At 41.3% G+C, this 15,729-nt stretch overlaps 1 protein-coding gene and 1 long non-coding RNA gene across 2 annotated transcripts in view; both read left to right on the top strand.

The window, feature by feature from the left end:
- Positions 1-15,729, top strand: part of Dpp10 (dipeptidyl peptidase like 10) — a 1,676,457-nt gene that overhangs the window by 252,416 nt on the left and 1,408,312 nt on the right. The window lies entirely within an intron of this gene.
- The window catches only part of LOC108352624 (uncharacterized), a 64,918-nt gene continuing 51,189 nt past the window's right edge, over positions 2,001-15,729 (top strand). Inside the window, exon 1 of the long non-coding RNA XR_010056985.1 lies at positions 2,001-15,729. This exon is cut by the window's right edge and continues 19,911 nt beyond it. This is a non-coding gene — a long non-coding RNA (uncharacterized LOC108352624).

Below are 15,729 nucleotides of genomic sequence, written 5' to 3'. Positions count from 1 at the left end.
TCAGTGGCTAAATAGACTTGCTGCTCAGTAATGAAGACCAGTGTTCAGAAACTAGCACCAAGACAAAGGCCTGTAACTCCAGCAAACTATGTTTTGCTCACATAGCTTTTGTTAGGGTATTTCATCATGGTATAAAGGAAGCTGAAAGTAAGAACTGGCTGCATGTAGTTCAGGTGAATGATAGCTCGTTTACTCACACATGATTTCTTACATGTATCCTGAAAAAAAAGGCAGAGTACAATGTTGGCAAGAGAAAGTCATGTAGCTACTCTGTGATAGAAACTTACAAGTATGCATGACCCAATTCCGACATTATTTTTCTATGTTTTATAAGATGCCAACCAGATTTGACATCTTTGTGTGCCTGGTTGTGTGGTATATATGTATGCATATGGGTGTGGATGTGCTAACCTGCATATGACATATATGTCAGAGATTTCCTTTATTGTTTTATCTTAATTTGGGGGGATTTTGTTTTTATTTGTTTATTTGGTTGTGTTTATTTGTTTGTTTTGGGGTAGGGTCTTTTCATTGGACCTCCTGCTTATGATTCTAGCTAGGGTGGTTGGACAAGTGTTCCAGAAATTCACTTATTTCTATGTCCACAGCATCGTGATTACAGACAAGCACTGCTACATCTGCCTTTTCTGTCTGTGCTAGGTATAGTAACTCCAGCCTTATTTCATACTCAGCAGGAACTTTACCCATTTAGATACCTCCCAGTTCTTGGTATGAAGTTCTCTTAAGTAAGTATCTACTTCCTTTGATTCAGAAATAAGTTTCTGGCTTGAGTGTGTGCCCCTTATCTCAGCTTTTCTGCCCAAGCTTGAACCCTAGTGGTCCCATTTCCACTCAGACAAGATGAAAGAAACAGTAGTGAACCAGAAAAATCTCGTCAAACTCTAAGCACAAACACACATTGATAAGAAAGGAACTGCTCATAGCAAAAAGAAGGTGATACACAGAACAGCCACAGCAGAAAATAATAATAAAAAAGCCCTGTACTTTCTCCTTAAAGAAGTTAAGGGTAAATAATACCTCTGGTATTGAAGAGGTGAACATGTGTTCAAACTAAGGAACAGTGATCCATTTTAACAACTCTAAAGTTCAAGTGTCTCTGGCAGCAAACACCTACACCATTACAGCCTACTCAGAGTCGAAGCAGCTGACAGAAATGCTTCCCAGCATCCTAAATCAGCTTGGTGCGGACCGTCTGACTAGTTTAAGGAGACAAAAATAAGTTTCCTCAATCATTCTATTCTTTTGTATGTCTGATTCCACTCTACTATAAAGAGAAATAAATAGTACACACCCAGCCACCCTTCACTCCAGCCACCCATGCCTGACTGTGCTTGACTGTGTTGATCTTCTTTCTTGAACCTTTGTGTTCTAATCCTTCTCTCCCTTTACCATCACGGTGGGCTCTAAACCATGACATCTGTGTCATCCTCACCCTGAAATGTTTGGCTATAAGTCATCAGAATAAAATAATAAGACATCTATTGGAGCAGTTTCTTACACAATGAGCCAGTTGTTATTATTTATTTACCTAAACTTTCCTTTCCTGGTGCTCCATAGGAGAGTGGAAACATCAGACAAGATGGTGATGTATCACATTAACTTGACCTGAAAATGCAGGGCATATGGGCAGCCAGGATTCATGGATGGATTTAAAGCCTCTCATGACAGCAAAGAAACAAATAATCAGGAGAGAACAGTAGGTTCCGCATTGCATGGATTCAAGGTTATCCCAGCCACATACCAGTCTGGACTTCATGAAACCCTGACTCTAAAACGAAGACATCAATAAGCAATTACCACCAAATCATAAGAACATAAGAATACTCAATGACCAGCAAGAAAGTAAAAGCCAAATAATAATGTATCCATATAACTATAAGTTTTAACTACTTTTTTATTATTTACTTCTCTCTCTCTCTCTCTGTGTATATGTATATATATATATATATATATATATATATATATATATATATATATATATATATGCATGCACATGCATGCGCACAAGCCCATAGACAGCAGAATAGAGTAGCCAATTAATTATTGCTGAAGTTGCAGGAGAACATGAATTGCCCAGCATTGGATCTGCGTCTTCTGAAAGAACAGTCAGATTTCTTAATTGCTGAACCATCTCTTCAACCCCAAAGTATTCAGTGGCAGAGCAGTGTCTGCTTTGTCATCTGAAAGGAAAAAGAGAATGTATTATCAGTATTGTTCAGACATGTTGAGTGATGAGGTAAGGTCTGTGCTTATGAGCCATTGCAATTAAATTATGATTCATGAGCTACAGCCCCAAATAAATTTTGATCCCTTTTAATCTGTAATTTTATTTATTCCTTCTCTAATCATATGTTTCACTGAGCATTTACACGGTTAATTTCACTAAATTACCCCAACTACAGAAAAGTGGGGTTTTATTTGGACTTTTAAAAGTTCCACATTAGAAAACACTTGTAAGATTAAGATAGACGTTTGCTGTGAACGGTCAGCTGGCTTCATCTCAGGAAACGGACAACAAACCAGACATTAAGGGACCTTTACTGTTAGTCAGGAGACCCTGAAGTCTTTTATAATTTAGGGTAATAATTCAACAGGTGTATTGAAATTGGTGGCCATTTTGCCAATATCCACTGGATCATTTTATCAGCTATTAGAGATGCTTATATCTTTTGGAGGGGGCCATTGATGAAATCTCTACATCCATCATTTAACAAACAAGACCCTTCTTATTTCACACACCAGAAAATGTGTTCCCAGACAGACATATGGGAAGTTGTACAGAGGATGGTGTGAAATGTCAGGGAGAAAGAAATTTCTGAACTGAATAAAAGTAATTGTGAAAGATCTGAAGTGCTGACTCTGGGGTTAAGAGTACTTGTCACATTTTTTTTTCTTTTTTTCGGAGCTGGGGACCGAACCCAGGGCCTTGCGCTTGCTAGTCAAGTGCTCTACCGCTGAGCTAAATCCCCAACCCCTACTTGTCACTTTTTTACCTACATCGTGGCTCACAATTACTTTTGGTTCTATTTCAAGAGATCACAGTCCATCTTCTGATCTGTGCAGGAATCATACATGTGTATGGTACACAGAATGCATGCACACGAAACACTCATACACATAACACAAAATAGGTAAACATACAATAAAATAATGAAAGTGATTATGAAACAAAAAACTATCTAGCCTTTATATAGTTGTGATCTATGAAAAGAGAAAAGGCTCAGATAGATTTATTATTTATTAGAAATGGTAGATTTTTCTCCCAGCCAAAGTTTTGTTATTGTAAATGAAAATAACCGACAGACTTCTACCAGACTCCTATGAAATTATTAATAAACACACTGGGGTGATCAATGTAATACATGCTTAACCTGTGTTCCATCCTTTGTGTCCTGCTTACCATTATTTGTCAATTGTAACCAGCCCAGAATCCTCTGAGAGGAGAGGCTTCAATTGAGGGATTGCTTATGTCATGTTGGTCTGTGGACGTGTCAGTGAGAGATTGTCTTGAGTGTTAGTGGTGGAGAGAAGGTCAGCCCACTGTGGGTGACATCATTATCTGAGTAGTTGGTCCTGGGTCATGTAAGAAAGCTAAATATGATCCTGTAAGCCAGGTACAGAATAAGTCAGCAAGCAGTTTCCTTTCTTGAGTTCCTGCCCTGACGTCCCTCAGGGAAGGCACTGTGACCATAATGCGTAAGCCAAACACACTTTTTCTCCCAAGTTGCTTTTGGTCAGTGTATTTTATCATAGCAAAATAATGAAACTGGAACACCTCAATGTTATTATCTTTTCTCAAGATAGACAGAAAATTCAGCCATATAATGAAAATAAAACAGTTGATGGTATAGGACATTCCAGACTGAGTATGCTGCATATATTGGCTGAGAGTCATACACAGAAACATGCACTTGTATTATAGCTTATAGCTTCCAGGAGCAATGCTTTATCCTAGAGCCTCAGTGTCACAACTGCTTCACTGTCTTCGTTACCCATTTAGCCACCCTCATGAATGGTCATTCAAATTCCTGGAAGGAATTCAGAAGCAGGAAGAACATACATGGATGGCGGGTTACAAAAGCTATTCATCTAGCACTTATGAAGCAGTGCTACCTGGAAGAACAAATCACCCTGGGTAGATGCAACCCTGAGTGTCTTTATCTTGATCCATAATTGTCACTGATGAGGGAGAGTGCTGCTATCCCCAAGGCTGTGGAGCATGCAGGGTGCTGTCATGTTTTCAGGTATGATGCAAAGTTGACTCTATGAAGCTTAAACTTTGTCTTATCCAAACCTTGTAGAGTTCCTGCCTTAATCCCCTTGAATATGACATTTGCCAGATGACTCTCATTGCTTCCCATACTACCGTTTCTTTCCTCGATGTGGTATTTCTTAGTATTATTGATATGAAATGTGTCATTTGCTTCTGAAAGAGTCAGTGAGGACTAAATCGTTTCTCTGTTGTTGTCATTTAGGTTTATGTATTTATGGCTCTTTTATCTTTGTGAAAGATACTTTTACTTGGATGTAAGTGTATCTCTTCTGTGTATGTGTATGTTAGTGCATTACCTACAAAATCCAGAAATCGTAGTTAGATTCCCTAGAGTGAAGGTATTAGCAGTCGTGAGCTACCCCGTGTGGATGTTAAGAACCAAATTCAGGTCCTTTGTAAAAGAAGTGAAAACTCTTAACTTTAGAGTCCTTTCTCCAGCCTGGCCTGTCTCCTGTATGGAAGATCCCTGTCTTTGTGTACCTTTCCTTACTATCTTGACCATAGCTTACTGGCCAGCACCAATTATTCTCACTTCACTTATTTAGTATATTTTAATTCCACTAATACTTAACAAAAAATTCTGCTATATAAATAACAATTAAATCATGCTTCTAGATAGCTTGAACATGAAATATATGTGACTTCCTATGAGCTTCCCATCTTGTAGACTTGTTCTCTGAACTGAAACATGTTTGGAGAGAGGATTATTAATATTTAGGGAGTAAACAACTCACAAAAGATAGCTTACTTCTTGAAACTTATGGGAATCACAAAGTCATCTTCATCCCCAAGATTATACAGGTGGTGAGGCCTGAGAGGGAGATGAGACTTTCAGACTTCTATATCTGCCTGAAAGTCATTTAGGGAATTCCCCTCGTGCTGTGATGGATGATTCAGTGATACAGATGTGCCTGAATTATACATCACACTGTAAGAAATGTCTGCAAACTAACGGTTCACCAAGTTGAACTTGGTCCTGCTTGTTACTCTGATCTGTCATTAGTTCTCTATCTGGAGAGGGTACACTTTTGTTTGTATACTTCTGGAAAAAGTCACAGCAACTTATCAAAGATCTCCTTTTTATGATTAGTGTGTTTATATTTTAAAACTCCAGGTCACCCTAAGGTTAGCTGCTAATCTGACAAGTCTATAACCTTGTCAGAGTCTCTGGCTATAGAGCCCAGGAACCACAAATTGATGAAAGCTATTCACTGATTTTAGCATGAAATCATGTTTGGAAATTTTGTTAATATGACACAGGGAATATTGATTCAAACCTCAAAACTGCCTGTTTTACTCTTCCTTTATTCACTGAATATAAATGACCTAGAATTTCCCAATAAGCCACTCAAATCAAATATCCAGGCTAATGTACTATTAGCTTTGAAAGTACAGAATTTGGTCGTATCTTTTATTGTTGTTGCTGATCTTCCTGATTGAGTGGATGAATAAACATGTCATCATTTCAGCTACTATTTTACGTATTTTCTGAAGACAAGAGTATAGTGTAAGAATCTTCAATTCAACTTGCATCATTTCATCTAAAAGTGAAACTGATGCCAAGAAAAGGAGTGAAAATATTCTGGGTGAACTCCTCAGGTAAACTAGTCAAAGCAGAAACAGACTGCACCTTGACAAATTAAAAGGTGTAAGGTATAGCTGTCTCTGGAGAGGCTCTGCCAGAGACTGACAGCTACAGACATGGAGGCTTGCAGCCAATGATTAGACTGAGTATGGGGACCCCAATGGAGGAGTTACAGAAAGGACTGAGGAGCTGAAGGAGCTGAAAGAGCTTGTAACCCCATAGGAAGAACAACAATATCAACCAACCAGCCTCCGAGAGCTCCCAGGGAGGGACTAAACCACTAACCAAAGAGTTCACAAGGAGCAACCCATGGCTTCAGCTGCATATGTAGCAAAGGATGGCCTGATCTGGATCAATGGGAGGAGATGTCCTTGGTCCTGTGAAGGCTCAATGTCTCAAGGTAGGGGAATGCCAGGGCAGTGAGGTGGAAGTAGGTGGGAGGGGGAACACCCTTATAGAAGCAGGGAGACTAGAATGGAATGAGGGTTTATGGAGGGGAAACTGGCAAAGGGGATAGTATTTGAAATGTAAATAAATCAAATATCCATAAAAGGGTCTGGGGGAGACAGTGATGTGGATTGGTTGGTAGAATGTACTATAAGATTAATTAAATAAATTGCTGGTGGTGCGTTCTTACTTCCTTCCCCAATGTTCTTGGTTCCCAAACGAAAGACACAGACAGCCTTTATTTTTTGATATGCCTTAAACACCACAATAACTTGGCTACTTCCTAACCTCTAAGCAGTTAATTCACCACCTGCAGACAATCCAGAGCTATCACTTACTAAATTCTATATTCTACCCTGGACCCAGTTGAGCAGCCCACTGGGCCACACTCTCCCAGCTATTTCACATAGAGGCTATGCATGCCTGTTCTCTACTCTTCTCAGGTTTGGTGTGTCCTTTCCTCCATTCTCTCCTGCCATGGCGGATCTCCTTCTCTTTCCTCCTCTTCCTCCTCTCTGTGTCCCAAGCCAGGGAACCCTAAAAGTCCTGCCCTTGTTTGCCCTGCCCAGCCACTGGCTGCTGGCATCTTTACTTACCAATCAGAACCAACTGTGGGAAGGTTCCCAGAAGCTATGTGCACTCTAGAACAAACAGTTTTGGGGAAGGATGATTAGCATTCGTAATACAAGCAGCTACAGTAGAGTGCTTGCCTACTATGCACAAAGCCTCTGGTCCCATCTTTGGCACTGCATAAACTAGGCAAGGTGCTACACTCTCATAATCTCAGCACTGGGGAGGCAGGAGGATCAAGTAGTTCAATATTATCTTTGGATACACAGAAGTTCGAAGGGAGCATGAGACACTTGAGATACTGATTCAATCAGAAAAGGAGAGAGACAGACAGGCGGACAGACAAAATGTAGTTTGTGAAGAAGTAAGAAACATTCCCTCTCATAGGTAAACTAAACAGATTAATCATCTGAAAATCCTATTCCTGTTTCCTCCTATGGGAATGATTTTAAACTGCATTTATTTAAAAAAAAACCCTTCAGGGCTTGGGGAAAGCAGTTAGTCTGTAAATTGCCTACTGAAACAGCATGGGAACCAGAGCTAATCTCCAGCACCCTCATAAAAGGCTGGGAATTATGTTCTAACACTTGGAATCCCAGTGGTGGGGAAGTGGAAGTGGAAGAAACCCTGAGTCTCACTGAATGACTTGCCTAGATGAATTGGCAAGCTCCAAGTCAATTAGAGATCTTATATCAAAGAAAGCAAAAATTAATGTACAGCACACACCCACACGTACACACACACACACACACACACACACACACACACACACACACACACACGGTAGACCATGCCTAAGCAATGACACTCAAAGTTGCTTGTGCATACTCATGCCCACACATATATAAAGATGAAGAGAACTATGTAATGTTCCCTAAGTGAAGTATTCTGTTTTCTCCATATCCATCCCCTTCACACTAATAATAATTTTGACTAAGGCTTTACAAAGAATGAGCTGATCCTTCTCAGTCCAAGAAGGTTGATGATGGCTTTAGGTAGCAAGACATAGTTGAGCAAGACATGCTTTAGTTTTAAGTAAATTCTTCCTTGAAATTTATTTCTCCCCTGAACAATTCTTGCCCTCTTTATGCCTGAGAATAGACAGCATGGCATTCCATCATTTAGAGAAGCTTAGCATGGCAAAGTCTTACCCTTTAGAAAACATTTTCTCTGATTCAAAGCTGCTGAAGATTTCCAAATTAATGTTAAGGTAACTTTTTGCATTTTGGATGTATTGCTATAGCCACTTGCCCCTTAGTTCTATATTCTCACAAGTCTATTATAAGAGGAACTGACTGCTCTGCCCTGTGTGTGCTTTTAGCTATCTGCTCTGGGGCTTTTGATAGCCTGTTTGGCAAGCTTTTGGCCAAAATCTTATCTCTAACAAACAAATAGGCAGGCACTGCATGCATTCAGGGCAATGGAGGACAGACAGACAGACAGACAGACAGACAGACACACACACACACACACACACACATACACACACACAATAGCACACATATACACACACACCAAAGCAAGGACACTCAAAGTTGCAGTTCTCCACAGCAGAGTTCTGAATATGGGCATTCATTTCTTTACAGTGCCCTGAGCATTTCTACCTCAAGGGTTACCTGTCAATCAAATTAAAGTAACATCTCAACTCCAAATGAAATGCAGACTTTCTAACAGAAGCTGATGAAAGGATTAACGGAAAGTGAAAACCGCTGATTGGCATTTGCTCAGAGCTATGTGTGACAGTGGGGTAGATGTCCTAATTTTGCTTTTGTTGTAAAAAAAGAAACTTAGAGAAAAAAGGATCTATTGTAGCTCACAGATCCAGGTTTTAGTCCATCACTGCAGGGAAGCCAGAAGAGCATGAGAGTGAGCCCTTGGGTCACATTGCTTCCGTAGTCAAGAAACAGAGAGGAAAGAGACTATATGTGCATGCTAGTTCTCAGCTCACTCTCCTTTTCAGTCTCGCCAGAGATCAGTTCATAAAATAGTCTTGTCCATATTCAATGTGGTTCTTCACAACTCAATCAACATACTCCTCAAAAGCATGGCCACAGGCCAACATGATCTAGACAATCTATCACTTAAGACACTCTCTCTGAATGATTTTAGACTATATAAAATGACAGTTAAAACTGGCCATCATGAAACTCCAGCCACCTTGAAGGGCAACAGGTTTTATACTAATTCTATCAAAAATGTTCCTAATTCCCTTCATTTCATGGATATAAAGAATATGAAGAAAAAGCACTTTAAGTGAAGTTTTACAGCAGTGGCCACAATAGAAGAAGTGGGGCTAGAGAGATGGCTCAGTGGGTCAAGTTCTTTCCAAGCAAGCCTGAGGCCCTGAGTTCTATTTCCAGAGTAAATATAAAATCCAGATTTATCATGCATACTGTTTTCTATCCCTAAATCCCTTGCAAAAGAGCTAAATAAAAAGGAGACAATGCTGCATCATATTTGCTTAAATTAGGACATATTTATGCATCTTCCCAGCATTCTTTGGAGGATTCCCCCTGGAAACTCTGTATCTGAATCTACATATAAAGCCCAATTGTTCCCCCAAGAGAGCTTGCTGTTATGGTTGAGCAGAAAGCTGATGCTTAGCTTCCTGTGCCTTTTCTCCAACCATCACCCTAACTTTTCTTAGGCTGTCTATAAAGAGTCTCTTTAGGGTTGTACATGTTCTGAAGTATATATTTTTCATGTAGTAGAACTTTTGGGTCTCTACACATTGTATCATGGAGAAAACTGACATTCAAAGCAGGGGAAAGCCTGCCTTCCCTGGTGAAAGCCAGTGGACAACGTAGTTCATGCGTCAGAACCTCAAGGTCACTGTGATTTCTGCTAGCATTTGATGTTTGGCATGGCCTCATCTTTCAAACAGTGGTGGCCACTGCACCACATATGTCTTAAGTGGTATCCAGTGGAGAGAAAACTGTGGGTTAGAGAGATGAGGATCCTAGTTCAGATCTTCAGAGCTTAGATAAAAATGCCTAGTGCAGTGGTGGCTCATGCCTGCTATGCCAGCTCCAAGAAGGCAGAGATGAGAGGACCATGAGGCTTCCTGGCAGTGAATGGACTTGGACTTATGAGTTCTTTATGCAACTGTCTCAAAAAACAAGGTGGGCAAAGATTGAAGAAGGCACCCGATATTGACTTTTTCAGTATATGTGAAAACTTGTGACACACATGCACACACACACACACACACACACACACACACACACACACAGGGGGGGAGGGGCAGAGGGAGGGAGGGAGAGATAGAGACAGAGACAGAGACAGAGAGAAAAAGATGACAATCTCCTGAACATGTTTCCAAATAGCAAGAACATCTCTGGGAAAGAAAAAAGAAAGTTTAATTTTGGAGAATGGCTTCAGGTATCCTTCTGTCTTCCTTCACTATTGCTTTTTCCATCCTCAAGGATAGAGGCCATACCCCACTGGCTGCCCTTGGGGTGAGCAGGAGTTGAGTGCATTCAATTTAGATTTTCCTCAGGCTTCTGACTAGCAATCAGTGCATCTCTTTATCTTTACCTCTCCAGCTGTTCTCTGTGTAGAACAGAGGAAGCCAGTCTGAAGGAAATGCCAGAGCCCGTTACTGTCAGGAAATTTCCCTAACTGTTTTGGCATTCTTAAAGGGTAATAATGATATCTGTTGGCAACTTTCTTAGTGAGTTGTGCACCTAGAATGATAATTGTAAGAGAAAATAAATAGAAGCTCATTTGTGGGCAAAACAATATAATTTACAAAGCTACACATAAAAATGTGAACTACAAAATGGCTCAGTGGGTAGAGTGTTTGCTACACAAACCTAGTGACCTGAGGTGAGATCCTACAACATGGTGAAGCCAGACATCAGGCCACAAGTATCTGTAACCCCAGTACTCCTAGTTGGATTGGGTGGGCAAGAGAATTTCTCAAAGCTCTAACTCTAGCTGGTCTGGAGTACACACGTTAGAGGAGCCTGCCTGAAATAAATAAAATGGGAGGCAAGAACTGACAATCAAGTTGTCCTTTCATTTTTATGCCTCCACATACACACACAAACACACGCGAGTAACACACACACACACACAAACACACACACACACACACACACACACACACACACACACACACACACACCATATTTTGGAATTCTTTAACTTTAGTTTTACCATGTGGCGCTAAAATCCCTTCCCAGGGTAATACATAAACAGTGTCTACCTGTCCTTTAAAGTCTCAGTGACAAACTGACTTGTGAATCCAAAAGTTCATCAATAACCTATGAGTCTATTGGGCTTATTTACAAAGCAATGGGTGAGGGGTTAAAGTCAGGAACACAGATGACAGTAAAGTATCTATATTGGGAGATCTTTAACCCCAAAGGGATGACGACTTCACTATGACTGTGTAGATGAAAAAAACTCTCCCATCATCTTTCCCTAGATAAATCTTGTACCACCTCACCAAAACCATATGCAATTCTGGCAGAATTGCAGCCAATTGGTATTGAGAGTGGATTAATGCTCAGGTGATGGCCCCATACCCCTTCCCAGCCTCTCCTACGATGGATGGTAAAGAGTCAACAAGACCAACTATGATAATATTTCATGAGCAGGGCAAGCACAACTCCTAAAGATGGTGGTAGTTTTGCCTGGAGGATGATAGTCCTGAAATTCACCTTTGAACATCTCCAACGAATCTGGGCGATGAGTGTAGCAGTTAGATTATCAGAGAGACAATCCCCTGGCAACCCAGATTCACACACTATCCAGTTTATTAGCCACCTGTCTTAAAAAAAAATAAGAATTCTAATACTGACTGATGTTTCGTTTAACTTTCTGTTTGCTGTCATTATTCCTACTTTGTTCTGCTATTGTGACTGCTGTTTCCTGTTGGTCCTGTTTGGAACTTGTAAGCCACGACAGTTATGTAGTCCTATAGACTTCACCATACATGTATGAATGTATTGAACATGTTTCAAAGACAGAAATTTGTCTCTTGGGGCTATAGGATGGACCAGTAGGTGAAGTGCTTACCATACGAGCATGAAGACCTAACATTGGATCCCCAGAATCCATACAAAGTCAGATATGGCAGCACCTGTAGTTCTACTCCTCCTATCATGAGATTGAAGGTAAGGACAGAATGGTGCCCTGAAACTCACAGGCCAAACAGCCTTGCATCAGTGAATGACAAAAGACCCTGTCCCAAGTGGGGATGAAGATAAGGATGGACACCTCAAGTTGTCTCTGACACACACATACACAGACATCCTACATACAGAATAAGGTCAGGAAGAGAAGGAAGGGATGCAAGGATGAGGAGGATCCTTCCTCCACAGCAGAGGGCAATATAATACTGTTTCCAAAATTAGCCAAGTTTGCTTCAACATCCTGCCTTACTTCCATTTTCAGATTGAGTGGCTTGTTATGGTTCCTCTGTTTTGGTGTAAACCTACAGTATGTATAGTCCTTCAATGTGTAATAGACTTAGCAGTTGTCCACTATGGTAGTGAGAAAAGAATTGGTGGCCAGATACTACGTTCACCCATCATACCAAGATTGAATATTCAAAGGAGTACATCTCCGGAGGGCCACAGAGAGAGCTATATCTGGAGTGTCACCTGCTGAGGAGGAGCATGACCTTGAGACTGATTTTTTCATTTATGGGATCCACTTGTTCACTCATGCCAAAACAAGTTGCTTTAGGTACAATTCCCTCACATATGATCTGTTTTAAGTAAAGGAGGACAGCGACCTGTGTGTCCTTCTGTGATGTTAGCACTGAGATGCTGTCTGTGAATGTAATTTGCAGGTGCACAATCTCTGTCATGTAAGTCAGGGCCATGCAAGTCAGGTTTATACAAAACATGGCTGTCTTGCTTAATTAAAGGCCAGTCCAGGTCAAAGGCTGAGATCACACGTTGGCAGCCTGCAGCTCTGTGGCACTAAGTTACAGCATCCAAAGCTGGGATTCTCACGTCATACGTGAGTGGTGCTGATCAACTTCTAAGTGAGCATGTACTATACACAGGAGCACGACCATGTCAAAATCCCAAGTGCCTCAGACTGGTGGAACTGCAAAAGCTCAGGCGCACAAATGCTGGCAAAGAGTTGAACTTCAGCTAAAAACACTGCGTGTATAAAGAATCAATTGCATCTTCCTTATCCAGGAAGTTAACAGTGTGTGCAGAAACAATGAGCTGTAGCTTCCTCCTCTGTGCAAACTAAGGCTGCTCTACTACAGAGACATCCTAAGGAAATCAGCTGGCCCTTCCTGTTGTATATCACTAATGCACTGAGCTTCTGTGTTCCTTCTCAGTGTGTCTCCATCAGAGTGAGTGACTCACCTATCCCAGCTCTAACCTATGTGTGCCTGTTATTTATTCATTCTCTGTCACTCCAGTCAAGTCAGTTCCGACACCATGCAAATCATGGCACATGCTAGGGAAGACTTCTTAGAAGAGACCAGTTTTCTGGTCTGTTAGTGGTCTTCTTAGTTTCTTTTTCCACTGCTGTGATAAAATAGCATTATGAATCCCACTTAAGGGAGCAAGCGTTTACTCTGGCGCACTGTTCAGGGGTATAGTGCATCATAGTGCAGACCTGAATGCAGTATTGCAGCTGCTTAAAACAGCTGATCGTAAATCATCCACAGTCAGAACAGAGAACTGTGAGTGAATGCTGCTGCCCAGCTCCCTCTCTCCACTTATATTCCAGGATCCTAGCCACTGAGGCCCGACAAGGTGTCCCAGTTAAGGCAGCAGGAATCACAGTCACAGAAAAGATTCAGGAATAGTTTCCACAAGAGTTATTTGGAGACCTAGGCTGTGCTTACTTTTTGGTCTATGGTTCATTCTTTGGGAGCGAGCCCCCAAGGGTCCAGGTTAGTTGACTCTGTTGATCTTTTTTTTTTTATTAACTTGAGTATTTCTTATATACATTTTGAGTGTTATTTCCTTTCCCGGTTTCCAGGCAAACATCCCCCTCCCCCCCTTCTTTATGGGTGTTCCGCTCCACATCCTCCCCTTCCTTGCCGCCCTCCCCCCAACAATTTAGTTCATTGGGGGTTCAGTCTTAGCAAGACCCAGGGCTTCCCCTTCCACTGGTGCTCTTACTAGGATATTCATTGCTACCTATGAGGTCAGAGTCCAGGGTCAGTCTATGTATAGTCTTTAGGTAGTGGCTTAGTCCCTGGAAGCTCTGTGTTGATCTTTATGTGGATTCCCTGTTCTCTTTAGGTTCCTCAATCCTTCCCCACGACTTCCACAAGACTCCAGAGCTTCATCTAAGGTTTGACAGTTGGTCTCTGGATCTGTTTCCATTGGCTGCTAGGTGAAACCTCTGGGAAGAGTGATGCTAGGCTCCTGTAGCTTGCCTATGGATTCTGTTCCTCTGACTGGACAGCCTTGTCTAGCCTCAGTGGAAGAGGATGCTCCTAGTCCTGCAGTGACTTGATTTGCCACATAGGGTTGATGTATAGGGCTCCCTCTTCTCAGAGGAGAAGGGGAAGTGAGGGGAATGGGACTGGGGAGAGGAGAATCTGTGTGAGGGGAAATGGCAGGAGGTGGGGGATGATACTGGGATGTAAAGTTAATGAATAACAGAATCATTAGTAGTGTCAGGGATTGGTTCTTGCCCATGGTATGGGTCTCAACTTGAGTCAGTCATTGATTGGCCATTCCATCTGTCTTTGTTCTATCTTTGCCCCTGCACATCTTGTAGGCAGGACAGTGGGTCAAGAGATTTGTGGGTGGTTTGCTGTCCTTATCCCTTCACTAGGAGTCCTACTTGGCTCCTTCAAGTGTCCATTTTAGATTCTGTATATCCCACTGCTAAGAGTCTCAGCTAGAGACATAGACACCCTGAGGCCCCATAGGCATCCTGGGGTCTCCACTCATCCCAGGTCTCTGGCAGTCTTAGAGATAACTCCCCACCCCAAGTCTTCACAATTCTTGATGTCTGTTTTCATATTTCTGGAGTTTCAGCCTTCGATCTGAACTGTTCATTCCCACCACATCCTCTACATCCTAGACACATTCCATTTCATGGGCTCAGCCCTCATTCCTGTTTCCAAGAGATGAAGTACTAAGCTGGCTTCCTTCTGTGATCACAGAGAAATAAAGAATTCTTTCATGGATGTGTGTGGGAAGCAGGCAAGAGGAATGTATTCAACTTACATGATGGTTCTCATTATTTGATGGTGAATGATAATACAGATCTTATAGTAAAAAGATTCAAAAGTATGTCTAAATTCAGGGTTAACAATTTGAACTATCCATAGGTATGTAGAAGAAATAGTATAGATGTTAGAAATCTAAAACATCTACCTCCATGGCATCAAGATCAGGCATACTCAGTACTCACATGATAGAACAGTTCATAGACACAAATGCAAATAGGGAGGGGTGTGTGTGTGTGTGATGCTATTCTTGTTTGTCAATGTGACTACATATGAAATTAACTAAATTCTAAGCTGCTAGATAGATACACACACGTATATAGAGAGAGTGTGTGTATAGGTACATATGCAGTGTGTGTGTATTTGTGTGTGTGTGTGTGTGTGTGTGATTGGAAGTTTAGAAAACATACATTTATTTGTATATTGTGTACATGTGAGCACATTTAAGAGGGAGTGTGTATATATATATATATACATATATATATGTGCTATGATTTCTGTGTCTGTGCATGAGCCATAGCACACATGTGTAGCTCAGAAAACAATGTGTGAATGTTGGCCTTCTCCTTTCAGCATGTGTGTCCTGGGAAACGGGCTCAGGTCATGAGCATTTGCAGCCAGCTGCTTTACTTCCTAAGCCATATTGCCCATCCCTGAAATATT

Source organism: Rattus norvegicus, chromosome 13, assembly GCF_036323735.1.
Source record: "Rattus norvegicus strain BN/NHsdMcwi chromosome 13, GRCr8, whole genome shotgun sequence".
Classification (NCBI taxonomy): Eukaryota; Metazoa; Chordata; class Mammalia; order Rodentia; family Muridae; genus Rattus; species Rattus norvegicus.
The sequence above is the reverse complement of the archived record's forward strand: the minus strand, read 5'-3'. Positions and strand labels throughout refer to the sequence as shown.